The sequence below is a fragment of the Ambystoma mexicanum genome, chromosome 6q, assembly GCF_040938575.1.
Source record: "Ambystoma mexicanum isolate Mex_15411 chromosome 6q, UKY_AmexF1_1, whole genome shotgun sequence".
In the NCBI taxonomy this organism is placed as follows: Eukaryota; Metazoa; Chordata; class Amphibia; order Caudata; family Ambystomatidae; genus Ambystoma; species Ambystoma mexicanum.
Genome location: NC_090937.1, coordinates 147,063,332 through 147,080,760, shown reverse-complemented (window position 1 = coordinate 147,080,760; position 17,429 = coordinate 147,063,332). Strand labels below are relative to the sequence as shown.

Below are 17,429 nucleotides of genomic sequence, written 5' to 3'. Positions count from 1 at the left end.
CGAAGACAAACATTCCTGTCACACTCAGATGGATTACAGAGATCTTTAAAAAAATCACCAGGCCAACCAAAGCAGTGCTCTCCAGTAACAGGAAGGGGTAGTGGATTCCAAGTTGGCAGAAGGGCCAAATAAAGGCAGGAGGAGGCATAAAGAGTTACAAAATATCAGACTCTAGTGATATGGGTGTTTGGAGAGAGGAGAACAGAAGGGGACGCACTTCAAAGGCACTACGATGACCTTGGGGAGTATCCATCAAGATTATTTTATTTATTATTTATTTTTTCACTTTTTGTACCGTGTATTTTATTGTGAAAAGTGCTTTGGCAGTTTAAATACCTTTTTTGAGGGAACGGAGTGGCAGATCCTACCACTACAGGGCCTTGCAAAATAGTGGACGGGATGGTTGGTAATGATCATTCTTGTGCATTATAAACCAAGGTTGCTGAGAAGGTGGGCATCTACGGCCCTCATATTTTCACTCCCTTTTGTGAACCTCAACATGTGTCTCAAGTTAAGTGGGTTTGCAAGGAAAAGAATATGTATTCCTTATTGGGTGTAGGGACGGAGGGGAAGGCTTGATATTGTTACTTTGTAGGGAGGTAACTTTGGGGAAATATTATTCACCAGTATTTCACATTTGTAATCATTCTGGTCCCGATTCCAGGCAAAGTCAGTGCATAGTAATTTTTGCAGTACAATCAGGGTTTGTGTCAGCAGTGCAAAGCCACTTTTCAGCAGAACAAATTCACTTTGAATTGGGCAAATATTCCATGATTCGGGCCTCTGCGTCTACAGCATGTGCTAATTCCCCAGAATAAAGCATCAGGGAAATGCCACGTAACTTTACCATTATCGTCAGACACATAATAATTGCAATGGGGAAAGCTTGGTGGACATTAGCCTGCCTTTGGTATCACATCACAGCCATGAGAATTACATATACAATTCTCGGTGCATCCTGGGATAAGTCATTAGTAGCAAGAGACAGGGAGGGTGTCTCAAAAATTCAGGCAATAAAAAGCCTTAGGTCTCATGAAATTGAATCCCCTCTCTTGGACAAGGAAGAGCAAACAAAACCTCAATTTGAACATCTCGCTTGTGGTAAAAGTACGTGACATATGAAGATGTTATGGCTCCCTGCCAGCCTCTCTGAGACAAAGATATTTAACCTGTTGAGCAGCTGACACAAGCTGGCAGATAACAAGAACATTGATCTCTTTCATTTCCCCGGATGCAAAGAACACGGATTTAGTTATCTTTGCAGCTATTAAGATGTATCTGTTGCCTCCCATTAATACCTAGCACAGATATTCTTTGTCAGAAGTATATCTCTGGATCAATAGATTTCGCAAATGACCTCACTGCGGCTCTGCACAGTATCTGCCAAGCATCAGTGTTTGCTCGCGTTAAAGATCAGTTCTTGCAGATTCGATTGTCTCATCTTGACTACTAATGTCCGAGTTAGTGGGAATGTTTTATGGCACAATCAGTTCTTGATGGCCCTAAAGAGGATGCGCAGATAAAGGATTCAAAATGATGGCTATTATGTTTCCTCGCAGTAAGTGCAATTTAATCAGTTGTCTAAGTAGTCGGTCATATTGTATATGTGTATTACTTGCATGGACCTAGGTTCACTTACAGCATTTCGTGAATGGAGTAATTGGCACTGGGTTATTTGTCAAGCCCTGAAAGGTATACAGGTGTACTGCTAAGGAAGCATGAACAGGGCAAAGTAGGAAAAGCAAAGGAAATCTGTGATACCCAATGATCCATGTTGGATTAACTCACATATAACACAAACACTATTGCACATCACCTCTGCCTTAATAATGACGCCACTTTTAATGACAAAAAATTTGAACTGTAGCTTCCCACAGAACTCTCGATCACCTTAAACCCAATCCCCCCTTTAGTCCATTTTATACCTCTGCTGCACCCATAGACACTCCACTGATAAATGGGTGACTAGCATGGTCCTGGCCACCCTCATGTAACTTTAATGGCTGAAATGGACACACACATAATAGCACCTCCCAAGGAAAATGTTAGATGTTCTAAAGGATCTTCTCAGAGGCCTTAAATCAACAATTGCATTTAGACCCTAGGAAGAAAGTACTTCCTTTTATTTTGCTTGGCATGGTGTAAGTCATGGGGTGTGAGCTTGTTAAATTCATATTTGTATGATCTAAACCATCATCTGGACCAGCTTAGAGATCTGCTGATGTTGGACGATCACCATATTTCACACATGTATATGCAGATGATATAGAGTTAACACTAGAACCCCTAGAGATCTACAGGATCTAATTGTTAGATATACTTTCATGACATCATGCACTCTTACAATGAACATCGCTGAAACAAAACAAATGCATTTTAGCGTGAACTCCCCACCTTTGGGCCTCACGTTGCGGGGCCTGTAAACTCAAACAGATTCAAATGTGTGATGGTTTAGGTATTCACATTTCAAATGCGTTATCTTTGATGGATCTTATGAAGAGACAGTCAGCCTTAATGATTTAATGTATTGTTTCTTTTCTCAATTTTTCAATGAATGGTGGGGCTGTCCCACAGCAGCTTTGGTCCAGTGTATCAAGTGAAATCAACAGAAATTGCAGATTAGGGTGCTAGCTTAATGGAACATGGGGATCATCAGTCACTGTCAGGTGCAGAAAAGGCTTCAATGACATTGTAATTAGATGCGTCTTGTGGGATGTATTGACCCGCTTTGCTCTGCTATGCGGTAACACTCTAATACTTCTGGTGCAAGGAACTGCAACAAGGGCGGCAAAACTCTTGTGTGCTCCAAAAACCTACAAAAAACCTACAAAAACTGTGTCCTTCAGCACACAAAAAGATGGATGCACAACCTGCCCCCCATGGTGCATGTGTGGTGGAATAGAGCACACACGGCAGAACATGTGCCAGTGGGCTCCATGACCAGCAAACAGAGTGCAGAGAGAGAAGCAGCGCTTTGCAAATGAAACTTCAAAAGGTGCCTATAAATGACATTTGCTTGTGCTAAAAACAAACTTCAAAATGCCTATAACACAACACTTCTCAACATCCAAAATCTTGCTCGGTGCTAAAATTCATGCAATCTTATGAAGCATTGAGAACATACAAAGTCCTAAATGTGAAGAGCAAAACATTCTTCAGAAAAACTGGATTGTAGGTAAACTGACAGCCCCTGTCAGAATCTGGGTGCAGTACCCTGGGCTACCTGAATGACAACTGTCAGATGAGTTACTGATGAAACTTTAAAGTGATCTAAACTAAAAAGTCTGCTGGACCAGCAAACATAAAAAGGATTGTGGCTAAAAAGAATACAGATCACAGTTGCTTTTTATCCCACAGAGTTAAAGCTAAGAAAAAATGTATTTATGTTTGATGCAACAAGTTTGGTTTTTCCTGGATCTTAATTAAGAATAAATTAGCTTGGCTGAGCTGCAACCATTTGTAAGTGGACAAACAGGTTTCTCCCAGGGGGAGGGATTTCCTCTCAGCAGAAACTCACTGGGAGGTGCTAATTGCGGGTTAGCCCAAACTCTTGTCTACAGAAAGAGAATGAACATTGACAGGCCCTTCAGCCCAGGACACGGAGGTGTGAGAGGGTTGTAAATGGCTCCTGGAAGGAACAAACAAGGAAGGGGATGCTCCTAGACACCAGGGAGAGAAAAAGGGGTCTACCATTTGCTGTTAAGCATGAACAAAGAACAATTTTTAAAGACTCATAACTCGTGATACAAAATGGTGAAAAATATACCAAGGACATATCTGTTAGTCTAATTTTTGGCTGCACGTTTTAAGAGGCGGCAGAACCGTGTAGCATGTTCTGGACAGGAATGGCAATATATGTGGTTTTATGTGAAATGTATGAATCCTAGAATTGTGAAATTGTACACACACATCCCTATGTTAAACACAAACATTTGTGGAAATTTGCATATAGTTTGGAAATTGTGTTCATAGCAAAAAGGACAAAATTCTGTAGAAAGTTGAAACAAGATCTCACAGCTGCAGGATTTTGAGGAACAGATGCTACATAAAATATGGCATATTTGTGTGTGATTTGTGTAAACGTGACCAATGTAGAAATGTGTATTTAGCATAAGTCCGATTTTGAGACCAGTAGCTAAAGGGAGGTTTCTTAGAACTGTAAAGCAAACCATAAAATGTGACATCATCCGGCCTTCAGCCAATCACTCAAATGCAAGGCAGAGATGAAGTTTTGACCCAATCCCAGCTCAGGATAAATAGAGACACCTGACAACACATATGGACTCACTGATTCATTCACTTTCCTGATTCCAACGAAGCATGCTGATCCAGCATTCTACATGAAGCTTTAGCATCTTTCCAGATCCAGATGCCAAGACTCTTGCAAGCAGTAGAAAACTATTGACTTTTTGCAAGGCCTAAATGTTCAGACTTATTCTTGCAACCCAGTGAAGCACTGTGGTGTGAGAAGGCCTTTTCAACTAGTATCCTGAAATTCTATGGCTTGCTACCACTATGCTTGCCTGAGGAACGCACTATCCAGCTGATTGAAATAGCCACAAATAAGAAGGACAGATCCTGTGCAAATCCGGTGACTGGTCTAGCTGACCCGATCCCGTGCCTGATGTGCTGTTCTTCCTAGACCAGATCCAATCCATGGCCAGAACTAACCGTCCAATTTAATAACTTATCCTGTGAGTATTAATAGGAAGAACTGTGACCCATAGTATATTACAATTGTCTTATCCCAATCTGAAACCCATCCTATATTTCATTCAGAACCGTAGTGTTGGTAGAACTCTCTTTGCGCTGACTCTTTTCTCATCTGAACAAGTAGAGTATCCACAACAGGCGGGTTACGCTTATCACGTGACTGTGAAATCCATCTGTGGCATTCGCTTTTTCATAGTCATAATCTATTTTGATCAACCCATCTGTCACTTCAAAAGTGCATTTCTGTTTTCCATTCTCGCGCCTATTTTACAAAAACGACCTTTACTAAAAGTACTATAACTCCCTCAGTTTTTATGATAGAAACGACATTTCAACTCCTCCTTGAACCTAACATCCTCAGCTATCTATTGCAAAACAGTTGATTCACCTGTTATAGCGAATATCGCATAAGGAAAAGCTTGCCTCAATATTACATTCTGAGAAATTTTACATGTGTGAAATAGCTTTAAATTGTTTCCGACTTGGACTTTGGGATTTCCATTGTTTTCTTTTGACTAAAGCATTGCTTTTGATTGTGTGCAACTGTTCAAAGCGGCACCCATAGGAATTTATAACAATTTAAGTATTTTTGACCACATTTGGTGTTTTTGCTCTGTCAATTGCATAGACAATGTCAAGGCCATCTGACAGCTGCAAAGTCAATTCCATTTTTCTCTTGTGTTTGAAGGGGGAAGGTGGAACTGATATTCTGTTTGATTTGTGCTATTCCTGAATATCTGCTCTCTCCTCCATCTCTTTACATTGCCTATTGAGGGTTCAGGAGTGTTGCAGGGGGAACTCCTAACCATAGTGCCATCTGTTCTACACCAATTCAAAAGTATTTTGTTCTGTGTTGCACTTGTTTTATGCTAATTTCTTGATTCCTAGTGTATTAAAGATACTATTCAGTGTTCTGTCACCCCAATGGTGATTGTTGTTTACCTACTAAAATATATTGTGATTACATTTTAAATATATAAATAAATATTTAGTTTTGCAAACTAGCCTGATTCCTGGTTCAGTGTGTGTCATGATGCCCACTCCCGGGGAGCCGGTTCAAGCCCTGCGTCCCCGAAAGCGGACATCCAGTCCCCAAGGAAGGACCCAGCAACCCCATATAGGGGCCCTTTGGACAGTGTCCTGGCGCCTATGGCACCAGGCTCATAAAAGACATCAGTCCTGGCGCCATAGGCCCAGGCTCATTATGGGAGTGCTTGGGTGCACTTACCTGATGCAGACCATGCTGCAGGATCCCGGCCTCCTTGCGGCCTGAAAGGAACTACTTTACCTGTGGGACTAATTTACCATCCAGGCTTGGTCGGGGAAGGATACATACCTGATTGGAGGAAGGATACATACCTGGAACTTCTTCCAAGGCTATTTAAACCCCACCCGAACAGCCACACGTGCTTCGCGTTGTTCTGCATCTAGCAGCTGGACGCTCACCGTGTCTGCTCCTGCATCCTGACTTCTGCCACGCCTGCCAGCATCCTGGATCACCTGCAAAGGAAGAGAAGAAGAGAACAGAAGAAGGAAAAGTCCTTACCTGCTAAAATCCGCATCCCGGAGACATCTCGCTGACAATCCAGAAAAGGAAGACTTTAATTTAAAAGCTCATCGCGTCGATCGCTGCAGCGCCGCATTCCACTCACCTTTACAGGGGGCCTCCATGTTCAGCAGCGATCATCCGGATTCGCAGTCACGCCCCAGCGCCTAGGGAGAAAAAAGACCAGAACAAAAGGTGAGAGGGAGAAGGGAATAAAGAAAGCTAAATCTCCATGTTAAGACTTACCTGTTGATTCATTCCCTCTTCATTTCGGGTCCGCGCCACATCCTGGCATTTCCGGACCCCGGCCCCTAAGGGGAAAAAGAGACATCAGCATAAATGAGCGAATGAAAAGACATTACCAAAAAACGCTCATTAAAGACTTACCTGATTTCTACAAGGATTTCACCTCTCATCTCGGGTCGGTGCCTGTTCCCCGGCATTCCGTACCCCGGCCCCTATGGGGAAAAGACACTAGCATTAGTACATTTGAAGTGGGAGAATGGAAGACCAGGCTCCCGTCCTTCACCTCTCGCGCTTGGCCTAGAGGGTCACGGCCCAGACACCCGCCGCGAGAAGAGTTTGTCCATTTACCAGACGACCAGGTACCCTGGTACAGGAACATACGGATGTGTCCATCTGCCTGCCCAGCAGCCCGCACTGGCCATGCCGACACCTGCGGCTCGGATCAGCTAGACTAAAATCCACACGTCGTTAGAGATGCCATGACGACCTAGACAACGGGAAGCACATCTGTACAAATATACACACTGAACATCTCCACACCAATCTACACGAAGAACATACTCAGTGCTCTGACGTAGGCGACAGGCATATTCACGGACGTGCATCTTTATTATTTTTACATAGGCTTTCAGAATGCAGAAACGCAAGACGCATCATGAACTCATCTATAACGCTTGCTCACGCTTCTCTTGAAACCCGTTACCACCATGAGAGGTATAATGGAAACACGATACTGGTCATGGAAATATATGCTATTATAACCTAAAAGCACCTATGCACCAAACGGACTACTTATGCACCAGGCCCAAGTAGGCCTCAACCAAGAGCTCCCGTGGACATTAACAAAGCAAGAGTCAGGTTGCTGATCCTGCAGAAAGAACCCGGAGGAGCAACCAGCCAAGGTCGCAATGTTGCAAACCCACATTCCAAGAACAAATCATCAAAGGCACGATGTTGCAACCTCGCACTCCGCGCCCCAAACGATAAAGTCACGCCGGCAAATTAAACCAGACGCGCAGTATAAAAAACAATATTAATTGTGCAGAATTCTGCCTCTTTCACGGTCCCTCCCCACGTGACCAAGCCGAACCTGACGAGATGCCAAAACCCAGGAGAGAAAAGGCGTCTGGGTCCCTCGCTACGAGACACAGGCCGATACACTTGAAAGGATCAATGGACATCTGCTACAGTGGGAGCGGTCAGCCTTCCACCTATGAATAAATCCTCACATTGTCTGCACGTACCCATATTGAAACATTGTTGCAATCACAGGTACACCGAGAGCTGGGAACAACGGTGGTCCCAGGCTGGGAAGCTCACGAGTGCACCAATCAGAACATGGGGCTCTTATCTCAGACGTCAGTAATATTAGCCAATCCTCAGGAGTCTTCATGTAACAATTCCTATGTATCTAATTGTAGGGACAACCCAGATATACCACCTGACTACACCTTGTCCACTAATATCATTCTCTATATGTGTACTATACTAACCCTACCACTCGAGCAACCAATTAAGAGTGGCGATAGGTTTTTTGTTAACTTTCTGAAGTGACGCAAGTAGCGCGTCATAATGCAGTAAAAAGGGCCTGCGAGCCCCACGATTGTGTGTGTGTCAGGACGAACGCGTACGCTCCTTGACCCATCCCTGCCGTTTTGTCTAAATAAACAGCAGAGTCACCTTGCTCCTTGTGTGTGTCTCATACTCTATCTCATCTGGGATATACGGGAGGAGTTGGGGCCTCCCTGCCCGGAGGTCTGCGGACGGCCCGGCCGACCCCGGCAGAATTTCCCCCCGACACATTAATGCATGGACACAGGGGGAACCTCTTATCAAAAAACTTACCTGGAAGCCAAGCAAGTTTGGTTCTCACCAATCCGAAAATCCAGTGAAGTAACTGGATACCAACGCGCCCCTGCATCAGAAGCAGGATGGAGAGCTCGTCCTTCCAGACCCTAAGGTGAGACGCTACGAGAAATCACAGAAGGGTTTCGAGGAGGGTGAGAGGGGAAAGTGAGAGGCCGATTGCATTACCCCGCAGACAGTTAATCCCCTATTTTCGCCTACAGAAGGATACTTCTGCGAGCCAGGCAAGCCAGATTTGGGGGCCCGGTCCAGTCCGTCTTCCGAACCCTGCGCATCACCTTAGAAGAGGTCACAGCAGCGCGAACCAGGCCAGCGCCTCCGTCTAAAGAAACAGCAGAGTCACCTTGCTCCTTGTGTGTGTCTCATACTCTATCTCATCTGGGATATACGGGAGGAGTTGGGGCCTCCCTGCCCGGAGGTCTGCGGACGGCCCGGCCGACCCCGGCAGAATTTCCCCCCGACAAGTTGGAGGCACTGCTGAGATCTGTTTAAGATCGACTTTTATTTTTAATTTTTCCAGGCACTCCCGTTGCGAGGAGGCCCGGCGGCGCGGCCCCCTCTGCCGTTGCCCCCTTCTGAGGACTACAGGACCATCGCGGAGCTGCGAGAAGACCGGACAGCGCAATCCGGATATTGGCCCTCGGGAGCCGGTTGAGAAGTATCCCGCCCGCGGTCGGCGAGTGTCCAGACGTGGTCCAGACGAGGGGAGGTGGCGAGCCGCTTGGAGGGGTGTACGCAGTCGAGCGGCCCTGCATCGAGAGAACTTGGTGAGCATGACACGCACAACAAGCAATGCGAAATTGTGAGGGAGGGGGAGGAAGTAAATAAGGGAGGAGGGAGGTATTGTACAGATGTGCGGCGAAGGTTTAACTGAGGGTTGCCAATGGAATGAATGGTAGCGGACGAGTGCGAGAGCAGTCGGCTAAGTTACTCGAAAGAGGGGGGCGGGGCACGAAAACATCACGTGCAGCCGCTCGTAAGACACTGATGGCCTAGATTGCGACTACGTGTGAGGGTGGGTGTGTGTGGTTTCCTACGATTTGACATTTATTGATCAATGAGTAGATGAGGTTCCCTATTGTTCGAGCAAGAAACTCGATAGGTAGATGACGTTTCCCTGTGGACGGTAGCTAGTTACATAGTTGCCCAAAACGGAAGATAATTGGCTGGTTAAGCCCTCCTGTTGAGGGGCGTATCACACGCGAGGCAACGCAGCGTGCGCAGTCCGGTTATATTATTGATGAGATTACCTTGTTCCAGGAGAGACAGGAAGACAGCTGTAGGGTTAGCGGGGTAGATTGCAAGTGTATTTTGAACTTAAAGAACATAACAAGAATGTACCAGTAGCTCGAAGAAATCGGTGATGTCACCAGTAGGGATTTAATAAGATATCGCGAGCACAAGAAACTTTGGGTTTGAGAGTGGTGGGGAAGAGAAACATGATAAAGGAGCGGATACGGAGATAAACGATAAACGAGTGGATCGAAAGAGGAGAAGGGGAAAGGGGCGTGGCTGCGCACGGAGAACGCCGGCCACGGCAAGTGTAAAAGGGGGAGGAGAACGGAGAAACAGGACGACTGTATAAGATCGTCGTAAGGGGTATGCAGCCGCGGGGGGCTGCGTGCGCTTCGGCCGCAGGGGGCCGTAGGAGAAGGAATATAATCTAACATCATACATATATACATATATATTTGTTTTTATTATTATTATTTTTTATTTTTTATTTTTATTTTTTATTATTAGCATTGCATAATTTGTCAAAGGATTGTCGTAAGTCCTCACACTTGCGGGGCAAGGTAAGCAATATAAGGTTGTATATTGTAAACTGCTAGTAAAGGGAAGGGTAACAAGGGGAGTGCCATTATGTCATACGGGAGAGGGTCGGGAGGGTGGGGGAATACCCTCACTACCCCACTACAACACATATGCACCACACTGCCACCACATAGGGAGAAATTAATTAAGTACAGCATAGAGTGGACCCAGGGGACGGACAACAAAATGTTAACACCATGGCCGCCTAATGGTAGTTTCGATCCATATGCCCAACATTCACTACTAAACCATCTGCACAATACGTACAAGGGGAAGAAGTTGGCAAACCATGTGGAAGTGTTTAACTTATGGAGGATGTTCCAGGGGTCCCGACCAGGACCAAATGGAATGTTCACTATGGGGGAAACACCGGAAGAAAAGGAGATTAAGAAAGAAGGAACGGATGGGGAAAAGGGGTGTGAAAGGACAAAGAATACGGGGAATGAAGGACAGGGAGGAGAAAAGATTGATAAATCAAACGACATAAAAAAGGAACCGAACAATGAGATACCCATAACACCGGGAGTGAAAACAGAGGGAGGAGGGTTGTACCCTTTAAGAGAATTAGGAGAAATAGAAGGACAGTTCAGGGCGGCTGAAGGATACTCGAACCCGGCATACAGCCCTCCACCATATGTGGCTCCTAGGAAGATACCAATGGGGGAAGGGAGGATTGGAGAAGAGCAGACTGTAGAGATAGGAAACGATGAGTGGGTAGCTGCACAGATATTATTGAAATTACGAGGCTCACTAACTGGAGAAGAAAGGGAGGCGGTAAAGAGAACAAACGAGGATAGTGCCAGAGAGAGTGAAATGAGGGGAGAGGAGCTACTACGGCAGAAGGAAGAGATTTTGGAGGAAAGATTAGCAAAACTAAGGGATGAGCAGAATGAATTGATCAAACAACTTGAGAGGGAGGAAAGAGAGAGAGTGAGGAAAAGGAAAGAAGGTAAGAACGAATTGGAAAAATTAAGGGAACGAAATGAGGAGCAAAAGAGAGAAGCTGAAAGGGTAAAAGCAGCAGCAGATAGGGTATCAAGAGTAGTGCTGAGAGAGAAGAAGAAGGAAGAAGAAGAAAAGGAAAAGGAAATGGAAATATGGAGGAGGAGGGTACTATCAGAGACAGCTAAGAAATATGAAGAGGGGAAGGTAATAGAGAGTATAGTAGAAAGAGAAAGGGTGAAATGGGAAAGGAAGAAAGAGGATGAAAGAATATTGGAACAGATGAGCAACGAAGTAATGGAGGAATTGAAAAGGAAAAGGGAGGAAAATAGTAGGGAAATGGAGGAGAGAAGTGAAGGGGGAAGAGAAGGGAGGAGTAGGGAGAGTGAAAGATGGGGAGATGTATATAAAAGTAGAGAGGTAGCAACAACATCAGCACTAGGGGGAACAGTTGGTAACAACGAAAGGGGAGAAAGAGACCTAATAGACTTAAAAACAGTAACAATAAAAGGAAAAAAGGCAGAGTGGGGGGTGCCATTTATGAATGACTTTTGCAGTGAGGAGGAAGAAGGAGTGGAGAAGGATGGAAGAAAGAGTGAAAGGGAAAGCTTAGATAAGCTATACCTTACTAGAACAAACATAGATTCGCCCTGGATGAGTAGAAGATGGGAGGAGCTGGAGAGAAGTAAGGAGGGAGTGAAAAGAATAGGGGAAACACAAACCCATGAAACCACGCCACCCACATCCCCATCACGCCCTCCCACGTCACACCCTACATGTTCAACCACCGCACGCTCACTGCACAGAATAAAGCTCGCGCCCTTCATGAACGAACTTACACCTTATGCATGTCGGCTTAGGGACCTCCCTAGTCGCAGGCAAGACAGACAAATAAACATACCCATATTGAACACAGGAATTGACGAAAAAAGGGGAAAGGAAGAAGAGGGAGGTAGGAGCAGAGGTAGTAAGGAAGAATTTGAAGTAGTAAAGGAAACGGGGGAAGAGGAGGGGTGTGAAGACTCCATATTATGGAGCGTAAAGGGTGACACAAGACAGAATTTAATGCCACTGTTGGAGAGAGGAGGGGTTAGACCACAGTATGTACCTTGGAAACATACGGATAAAGAAAATATAAAATGTAGGCTCCCATCACTAAGTGGAGGTGCGGGTAAGTGGATATATGAAATGGAAAAACACACCGCAGGACAGAAACTAGCAGTAGGAGATGTGAAGGGCCTGTTAATATCAATATTAGGGGATAGAGCGGATGACATTTGGAAAAGAGCGGGATTCCATGGGGTAACAATAACGAACACATCGCATGATGGGGCACCATTTGCAAACTGCAGACATGCGCTATGGCAGGCACTGAGAGTGCAGTACCCAGACACATCAGACATAGGAGCCATTACTTCCCGTAAGATGGGTGAAAATGAGGATCCTGTTGATTATATCCAGGATATTCAAGAGAAGTGGCGCATGGAAACTAGAGAACAATGGGACAAAACACCAGCCATATTTTATCATATACTAGTACAAGGGCTCCCAGAAGGAGTTCAGAAACAACTAAAGAAAGTAGTGGGGATGGAAGCAAAACCATGGCCAGAAATACAACTGACTATAGTACATCACTGCAGGACATGGCAAGGAAAAATGAAACAAAAGGAAGAGGACAGGAAAACAGAAGAGGCCAAACTAGTACAGAAAAAACTTACTAAATACACAATGGAAGGGGCACTAATAACTACGCCCACACCAGTGGCCCAAAGCCCAACGCAAGTAGTGGCTGCACAAGATCCCGCTCAAATAGCGCCTCCACAAGGTGTAATACAGCAAGTGCCGCCTCTGCAATTACACGCACCAAACATGGGAGGAGGGTACCCAATGCAAGGAACTGGGTATTATAGTTATAACAGAGGGAGAGGAGGGTTTATGAGGGGGAGAGGATACGGATATAATACCCAACAACAGGCTGGGGGACTTAGAAATTACTACCCCACAGGGCAACCCGTATACCAGGACAACACAGGGAGCTTCCCATGGCAAAGCAGGGAACCACCCGTGTGTTGGAGCTGCGGACTATTAGGACACATGTCACGTACATGTAGGGTCAGGCCAGGAACACCAGCATGGAATGAACAAGCACAACCTAGGACCTCACAAGAACAGCAGGGCATACAATGACAGCAGATGTCACAACAAGGGAGTGACCCACAACAACAAACAACACAACAGCCACAAACCTATTCACTGCCACAACAACAAATAACACAGCAACTGCCACCGCCACAACAACAAGTAGCGTTAATACAACCACCACCCCAAACTCAACAAACGCAATTGGGTAGGGTGACGGTGTTGGGACACAACCCTTACACAGGGAATGGCCAATCATTGTACCCCCAATAGGTCAGCCCACAGACGGCCTTGGTGTGTCCCATCCTGTCAGTAACACCTAATAGTGCGGAGGAACCATGCATAGAGGTAACGATAGGTGACAAAAAATTATCATTCCTTGTTGACACCGAGGCAACCCGGTCTTGCATAAGGGAAGGTAAATTTAAGATGTCAGGCGAAGCCATGAACACCCAAGGATTTTCTGGGGCTAAAGGGTTGGTTCCATTTACTGATAACGTTCCCTTATCTATTGGAGATTATGATCTGTCAGTCCCACTTTTGTATTATAGTGCCTCACCAGTAAATATACTGGGGAGAGACATAATGAACAGGTTGAATATGACGATCTCCTTTACAGAGGATGGCATAATTTGCTCTACTCCAGGGATTAACATGCTCGCAGCACGACAGATTTTGCAAGCATACTGTGGACAGACAGCGATTAGGGCGGAGCCAGTAGATGGCGAGCTATTCCAGTATGGCACAGACATGGCATTTGCATGGATGCCAGGGATAGAAGGGAAAATATGGAGGAGGCCAGCAGCCTATCTGTTCCGACCAGAAACACCAGTTAATGAACTGGAAGGGAAGGTGTTTGTAATGGACATTGAGAGCATTATTGCAACAGCTGATTATGTTGCTGTGCACGCCCAAGATAAAGAAGGGAGAGCATGGAGGGCGGTGATAGCACTAGCAGAAGGATGTAGGCTGACCCAGGTGTCAGATGAAGAGCTGTTCTCAGAAGAAAAGGAGGAAGATGAAATGGTGTTCATGATGAGTGTAGAAATATGGCTAAGAGTGGCTCACAAACAAGTAGCACAGAAAATTGCAATGGCACTTGAGGCACCCGCAGGCACCCCAGTCCCATTTTTTAAGGAGGATATGTCAAAGGTGCCCAAATCATTATGGACTATTAGCCCTTATGACGTGGGATGCATAAAAAGCATAGGGGGTGTAAGGATAAAATTGAAAAAAGGTGCCATACTACCAAGAGTGAAACAGTACCCATTGTCAAAAGAGGCAGATGAGGGCATATATGAAACCATAACGGCCCTTATAAACAATGGCATATTGGTCCCCTCAGAATCACCATGTAACACAGCTGTGTACCCGGTGTGCAAGGCTAAAGGGGGGTCTTGGCGCTTCATACAGGACCTCAGACCCTTGAACAACATAGTAGAAGCAGAGTATCCAGTAACAGCAAACCCGGCCACAATATTGTGTGGCATTCCAGCAGAAGCATCACGATTTACAGTGATTGACCTTAAAAATGCTTTTTTCTCAATACCATTACACCCAGACTCACAAGATTTGACAAGCTTCACTTACCGAAATACAAAGTGGAAACATACCAGATTACCACAGGGGTATTGTGAATCACCCTCAATTTTCAATAGAGTAATACAGATGGATTTGGGTAACGTTGAGGTGGAAAGCACAGTGTTACAGTATGTGGATGACATAATAATTTGCAGTACAAACGAAAGTAAATGTAGAGAGGACTCCTTAAAAATGTTGACAATATTGGCTGAAAAGGGGTACAAGGTAGACATGGAAAAGATACAATACTGTCAGGAACAGGTACTTTACATTGGCCAACTGATATCCCAACATGGAAGAAGGATTGCACCACAAAGAGCACAGGCCATCTCAAGCACTCCCGTGCCACAGACTCTGAGAGAACTGCAGCAATTTCTGGGGCTGTGCAACTACTGTAGAGCATGGGTATTTGATTACAGCTCATACATAGGACCCCTGCTTGAGGGTTTGAAGGAAGCAAATAAAGGGGAGAAAAAGTTGGGATGGACTATGGAAATGAGGGAGGCATTTGACGAATTGAAAGACGCGATATCAACTGCTCCAGTACTGGCATCCCCAGACTATGAGCGACGCTTTTTTATATTTTCACATTGCGACTCAGCAGTGATGAAAGCAGTATTGGCACAAAAAACGAGCATGGGCTATAAACCAGTAGCATTTTACAGCGGGCACTTAGACCCTGTGATGTTAGGCCACTTCCCTTGTGAACAAGGTCTTGCTGCAGCTGCTTTTGCAGTAGAAAAAGCATCAGCAATAACTATGGGGTGTCCAACTACACTGTTTGTGGAACATGCACTATTTGCGATATTGAATAAACCTAAGTCCACACTAATGACACAGAGGGCATCAGGTTATGAGATTATTTTGTCTAAAGCTGAACTAGCAATTGTTAGATGTAGCACGGTTAACCCTGCAAGGTTCCTAGCAGAAGTAATTGAAGAGGGAGATTACGCCCACGACTGCACCCAAATAACTAAAATGTACTCATGTACTAGAAAAGTTGAAGAAAACGCACTAGAGGGAGGTGAGCTTTTGTTTATTGATGGGTCATCAACTATTGATCAAGGAGATGGGATACGAAGGACTGGGGCAGCAGTAGTAGAAATGATGGAGGCGCCGGTGTGTGTGGCTATGAAGTGTGTACAACTACCACAGCATTACTCTGCTCAAGCCGCGGAACTGGTTGCACTAATATTGGCATTAAAGGAAAGTTTTAATAAAAGAGTAACCATATATTCCGACAGTGCATATGTTACATCCACTGTCCACTCAGGGTTATCAAAATGGAGAAGAAGAGGGTTTAGGAGAGCTCATGGCACTCCAGTACAACATGCCCTCTTGTTGGCTGAACTAATTGAAGTAATAAACGACCCCCAAGAACTAGCCCTAGTCAAATGCACCGCACACACCAATGGTGAAGACTACGTCTCAAAAGGGAATGCAGCAGCAGACGCACATGCGAAATATGCTGCATACTTTGGTGAGATATGGAACCCCACAGACTCACAGAGAGGGAGAGGGAGGGGAATAGCTAGGGAGATGTTAATAAGAGAAGGGTACACCCATCTCCCAGCCACACAGATTATGGAGCTACAAGCGGCTGCACCAATGGCCGAAAAAGAAGTATGGGTGAAAAGAGGATGTACAATGTCACCAACCGACGCACTATGGCGCCAGGGTGGCACTGGGAAAGTTGTAATACCGTTAGCACTGTTAAATACCGCCCTGAGCCAATTACATCACCCTGCCCATACAGGCAAGGAAATAATAGGAGCACGAATTAGAGAAGATTGGTTTTGTCCTGAGTTAAACTCTCATGTGTCAAATTTTATCAGCAATTGCCTCACATGTCAACAGTTTACGGCCGGTCATACTCTAAAAGTGATAAGAGGTACCATACCCCGGCCAGAAGGACCTTTTCGGCACCTTCACATTGACTATGTTGATATGATCAACATATGTCAAGGTAATAGGTATATGATTGTAGTAGTATGCCCATTTTCCAGGTGGATTGAAGCAGGGCCCTGTTCACACCCTGATGCGTTTAGAGCAGCCAAATTCATAGTAAGGGAGGTTTTCCCCAGGTGGGGAGTGTGCGAGGTGTTAAGATCAGACAACGGCCCACATTTCGCAAACGAAATGTTCCAGCATATCACATCCCTGCTGAACATTAAACACAAATTTGCATGTGCATACCACCCACAGGCTAATGGTGTATGTGAACGCCTGAATGGCTTATTGAAGGAGGCAATTGCAAAAATACAACAAACAACAAAGAAAAGTTGGTTGTATTGCCTTCCGTTAGCTTTATTTGAACTGAGAAATAGGCCAGGGTCCGACCACCACCTCACCCCTCACGAAGTGGTTACTGGACGTCAAATGCGCCTTCCCCTAACCCCAACGTCAAGGGCATTCACAGACCACGAAAGTTCAACGAGTGTGTTAGGTGATGAAATGTATCAATATGTGTCTTCTTTGATTACTAGTGTCGTGTTTGTGTCTCAACAGCTCGAGCGCACACGGGGCGGGTCTACCATCAATAAAGAAAAAGACGCAAGTACAGAATTGGGAAAGGAGAACT

At 45.2% G+C, this 17,429-nt stretch overlaps 1 protein-coding gene across 1 annotated transcript in view; it reads left to right on the top strand.

Moving 5' to 3' along the window:
• CCSER1 (coiled-coil serine rich protein 1) overlaps positions 1-17,429 on the top strand; it is a 2,886,772-nt gene that overhangs the window by 2,053,331 nt on the left and 816,012 nt on the right. The gene's annotated exons all lie outside the window — the stretch shown is intronic.